Source organism: Salvia miltiorrhiza, chromosome 5, assembly GCF_028751815.1.
Source record: "Salvia miltiorrhiza cultivar Shanhuang (shh) chromosome 5, IMPLAD_Smil_shh, whole genome shotgun sequence".
In the NCBI taxonomy this organism is placed as follows: Eukaryota; Viridiplantae; Streptophyta; class Magnoliopsida; order Lamiales; family Lamiaceae; genus Salvia; species Salvia miltiorrhiza.
The window spans coordinates 21,546,050-21,552,049 of NC_080391.1; positions in this window are offsets into that span (position 1 = coordinate 21,546,050).

A 6,000-nucleotide genomic window follows, 5' to 3' on the forward strand; every position below is an offset into this window, starting at 1 on the left:
TTCGGTTCCCATTGCCCAATTTCCAAGCTACACCAGCCGCTAATAAATCTCTGCCAACTAGAATACTTTTCCATACAAAGGATGGGTTATGAGAGTTTCTAGCCAAAAGCAGATCATTCCGCAGATAGTAACGAGCCTTAAGAGACCGAGCAAGAATAGTATCATCATTTTGCAGGAGACGCCAAGCTTGTTTTGATAACATAGCCTGGTTAAAGAGACTAATATCTCTAAAACCCAGACCACCAACACCCTTCGCCATGCATAGTTTCTTCCAACTCCTCCAGTGAATACGTCTCTCGTCATGCTTTTGACCTCAGAAAAAATTCGCAGCCACACTGTTAAGTTTCTGACAAATCTGTTCTGGAATGATGAAACAACTCATCAAGTAAGAAGGGATAGATTGGAGAACCATATTTATTAGGACCATCTTCCCCGCTCCAGACAGGAATCGTCTCTTCCAATCTTTGGACTTCTTTCTAGTCCTGTCAACCAACATCTGGAATATTTCACTCTTAGAGCGTCCAATGGTACTTGGGATGCCAAGGTATGTAGATCGCTGCCCACCTCTATTCACGCCCAACTGATCTGCCAACTCAACTTGAACGTTCTCAGGAACACCTCCACTTAAAGTAATGGTCGATTTTTCCAGATTGACCTTCTGCCCAGACACTCTCTCATAGTCACGCAAAATATCACAGACTACACCAACCTCCTCAACATTCCCTCGGCCGAAGATAATACAATCATCCGCGAACAGAAGATGACTAACCCTCGGAGCCGTTCTACAAAGGCGAGCACCATGCAATAAGTTTTGAGATTCAGCTTTGCGAAGCAGCCCCGATAAAGCCTCTGCACAGAAAAGAAAGAGAAAAGAAGATATAGCCCTAACTCCGGAATCCAAAATCCATGTTGAATATAGGTGGATCTTTGTTAGAAAGTGTAGTAGCCCGCTATTTTATTTTATGATTAAGATTAGTAAATGCGATATTTAAATTATTGCATCCTCAGTTATTTTTAATCCAGTGATTAATTTCCTGTTAAGTTAGCCTAGATATTTGAATTTAATGCAATTGCATGTTATGATCGCAATCGAATTATTGAGCCAGTCAATAATTTATAATTTTAGATTTATAACTGACTTAGTAAAGTCAAGTTATTTTTTTTTTACTTGCAATAGAAATATCATTTCTATGTATTTACCTTTATCACTCGAGTCGTGGATTTATTTCAGCTTGTGAAGTGAATTAAATCTACAGATTTAATTTAGATTTATTCTACAAGTCACGATGTTAATGGATGAGAAGTCAACAATCAAAATATGAGAATTTTTAGAGTATTTTGTATTTTTAGCAAGACCCGAGATTAATAACATATATAGATTTACCAACAGAGAATGATTTATTTTATTCATCACATCACAACTTTACAACTTATTATTCACTACATCCCTATTTCCTACCTACTACATCAAGAAAACAAACCAAACTTCCTACCTACTACATCAAGAAAAGAAAAGGGAAGGCATGCGTGTGGGAACAAAATCAGCCATTTTAGTAGACTACTCAAGTATAGCCATTAATGCACTCCTTCAAATAAACATATCAGCCAACAACACTCTTCATTCATTCCCTTAGACACCAGATTTGAGAGAGAGTAAGATGATTTCTGCTGCCAAACCTTGAGAGGTAAGTCTTGATTCGAATTTCCTCCATTCCTCTTTAGTACCTCCTGAAATTGTCAAGAAACAATATTTGCTGTTTCAGCTTTCATCTCATTGAATCCAATCAACAACATCAGCTACCAACACAAAACAATTGCAAGGTATCTATACTAAGCTCCTTTATTTCGAATCCAGTTTGCATATCATCCAACAAGTATGTTATTTTCTAAAGAATTCAGAATAAGCATAAATAACATAATCATTTTTCCCATATAGAAACAACAGACTTCACTAACACAAGATTATAGAAAAACAAGAGCTCACTAGACTCATGAACAATAGCTTTAGAAATCTCTTTCCCTTCCACGAGAATCATGAAATCCCTAAGGTGTGAAGATGATTCATATTGCATAATAACCATAGCATGTTACAGATATAGAATAGCTCAATCAGTTTTTATTCACAAGACAAAGGCGTAAATGGCAGCATCAGACTAGAATTTTATGCGAGATAATTACGTTTTAACATATTAGTTTCTAAACCAAGTACTCAAGATAGCAATAACACTTATGAGATTCATAGTATTAGATACCACAAGAATTCCTTTTACACAACAGTTGGGGATCGAACTTAGCTTTTGGGGGAAAGGGTTTGTACCTGTTCCATTAAACAAGGAGGATGGCGACTGCCCGCTTGGCGGTGGCAGCCTCTGGCTTGCTACCTGCCGGACGAACACAGGGAGGAGAGCACGGCGACCTCGCCGATTTTAGAACCCGGCGGCGGCGGCAAAGGTGCTAGCGAGACAGAGCGGTAGCATTCGAGGCCAGGGTCGAGGGCGTGACAACACAGCGGAGGAGCTGTACGCCGCGGTGATTTGCGGACGAGTTCCGACACGCAGCGGCGGTTGTTCGCCGATTCTTCAGTGGCGGCGGCGGCTGATTTCTGAGGAAGAAGAGCTAGGGCATATAAATTTAGAAGAAAAGGGTAGTCTGGATTGAGAAATTTAGAGGAAGAGATTGTGAGGGGGAGAGTGAGTCGGAGGGGAGGCCCCATCGGAATTTCAGAGCGGCGGCGGTTCGGCGTGGAGGCGGCAACGGCTGGCTGGAGTACACGGCCGATCTTGGTTCTCAGCTTGAAACCTTGAAGAAAAGGAGTTCAGCGTGAATTAATTTGGTGTTTGGGCAAGCTGGAGTTTGGGCTGAATGTATGTTATGATGGGCCGCAATTAGGAGTTAAGCTGGGCCGGATTGAGGCTGAGCTTTTGGGCCTTTATTTTAAGTAGTATAAGCTGCCCTTATTTTCCTTCTTATGGGCTGTATTTAATTAGTTTGGGATGGAGTTTTTTTCCATTATTTTATTTAAGCCCGATCAAGGATTTGATTTATTAATCGATTAATTAGACTCAACCGTTTCTAACTATGATTTTTAATTTCGAATGAGGTTATGAGATTAGTAAGCGGGTTAGCAAACCCTAAGATGAGTGGATTAATTAAGATTAATAATCTGATATCATAAGACGAGCTTTGATCCAATATTTGGATTAGTAATTAAAGGAATATGAACCATGCATATTTATTTTACGCATTCTCATTTATTTGAGAATTTTCATCGAGCTAAGGTTTGACCTTATGTTCTCGCATTCAAGGTTAAGCGCAAGAGTAAGAGCTAGTCAATGAGCTACTGAACTGTAGCAAAGCTTCACTATCAGGTGGGCATTACTTTTACTATACGTATATAGAGATCCCCTGCGTGTCGTAGGCCTCTTATACGAATGAATGCATGAGATGATTTAACTGTTAATTTTAGTTTTATATATATCTATCAAATGAGTTTAATGTTACATTTGAGCAAGTTATTTCGTTACAAAATATTTGAGTTAAAGTTATTTCAAGTATTGTCTTGCCATAAAATGTTTAAATTTTAGTATGATATCTATCTGCTTTGGCTTTGCCAATGATGCAATCGAATTCGGGTCCTGAGCAGTTGATAGCTATCCTGCCAGGGCTAGTGTACACCAGTGACCGTGAGTCATCTAGCGGGTTGGCCGGTCAAGTGACCGTGAGAGGTGGCCACCTCTCCGGCACCAAGTTCCAGATATGATAGATTACAAGAGAACTTAGTCTGCAGACGAACTTTAAGAATCACAAATGAATTTAGTAAGCTTGGACCTTTTAGCTAAAACTCCCTTGCTGTACTGTTTATGATGGCATGACAATTTATAGTTTTTACGCAATGATGTGTATATTTAGGCATACGTGCCCACTGAGTACTTTTGTACTCAGCCCTGCATATATTTCTAAATGTGCAGGTTGAGCAATGGCTGATGAAGATGAAGTGATGAGCGGAGCTTTTGTCATGAGTTTAAAATGGACTCTTGGATACATGTCTTCATACATGTAATCAGATTATGTTATTCCGCTGCATACTCTCAAGTAATATGTCTTTAAGCTAAGTCGGGTTCATCCGAACTCACGAGTTAATCGAGTCCTTGTGACTAAACAACAGTTATCTTATGATTGTCCCTCCTTAACAATGATTTGATTTCGAGCCTTCATTATTTATTCACCCCCTTTCTATCCCCGCTTCTAATCTCCCTCCCTTAGTCACGGTTTCCCCGATTTAATTATCCTTAATTAGGTTCGGTCGTGACAGAATGGTATCAGAGCAGATCGTTTGCTCTGAATCCAAGAGTTACCCAATTAGCCCTAGATTAGATATTAGTATAAAAGTGTCAGTCGACAAAAGCTCAGCACTTCATCACATCGTCATGCTCAGCAAGAAAGAAGGTGGTAATGATTTTAAAACATTGAGAAGTTCACGTTTTATATGAATGTACTGATGCTTACATTCAAGTTTTATGCTTTATTGATTGATTAGATATCTCAATGAACTTAGATGCGTTAAGAATGCATGATCACTGTTACAAGAAGAACAATACAAACTAGAAACTCAATTATCTTTCACTATAGCAATGGTGAAGAGCTAAGAAAGAGGAAGAGAATCCAATGAAAGCAGTGCAAGCGGAGTGCCACGCACGAATCACTGAAGCAGGCATAGTTCTTCATTCAGGTTGTTCACACGAGACGGAGCACCTAATCGACTATTGCCTTATTCAATGATAGTTTAAGTATGATATTGCTTATAGCGATGAGTATGACTTATGTAACCAGTTAGCTAATCCCTAATAAGTTGAGACTCACTTCTAGCCTCGATTATCACTAGCTATGACTTGAGGATAACTTTCATGATTCATCAATGAACTTCATAATTAGACTTACCAGGGGTCAAAATGCTTTGTATATGATGTTAATAATTCGATTAAAGCTATCAGCTTATAATTTCAGGTATTCGGAACCATTCTGCTTACAGTACCTATCATATTAGATGAGGACATGACTGAGAATCCCTATTGATTACGATCACCTACTACGAATTGGAAAGACGAGATGTGATATGGGTACTGACAATTACCAACCATTATGATTGATCATAAAAGTTTACGCAAGTGGGTAAGACGAGGGAAGTTCTCGAAGATGGTTCAGAGTTTAATAATAGCTAGAAGCGCCGACAGTGGATCGATGCTAAAGTCAATATATTGAGATTCTAATGAGACCCTGAGGGTATACTTAAGTTAAGTATACATACCTTAGCTGATCAGGGACATTTCCCCGGCTAGAACGTCTCGAGTGGAACATCCAGTCTAGTAATCAGAATGAAAGCAATTACTAAAGTCGTTCCATGATTTAGTATTGTGTGTGGTGACACATACCTCGCAAAGATGCTCAGAGATGCAAAATCCATTTCCTGTAAAGGCGTGAGAGAGTGCTTCGAATTACATAAATGCATAACAAGCATTATGAGAATGAACGCTAGATACAAGAAGTACGACATTAAGATCGTTCAAAGGATGAATATTGAATAAGGTCAAATGTGTGAATGGTCTTGTTTCGTGTAAAGAAGATTTTAAGAAAAAGTGTTGATTTTTAGGAGGAAGACCCCAAGCTTGGGAAGCTTCAGCGTATTCTCAAGGATAAATTTTAGATGTGAAGAAAAAAAAAAAAAAGTAGAGATCTCAGACCAGAAGTACCTTTTGCAGCCCAATAAACAAAGAGTTACCAAGTTCGGAAAAGTAATTCCGTGTGACTGAGAAATAATTGTGTTGGACCTGGCCAGTCCACATGACCAAAATCTCAGTAGTCGTCATATATGGGTCTCTAAACCTATGTATTTAAACTTTCATCTGAAAAGCCAAACGGGTTCAGATTATTAGGTCATTTCATTTCGACCTTTTAGTCAATTCATTTCTACCCTAATGTCATTCCTTTTCAATTGTTTGACAA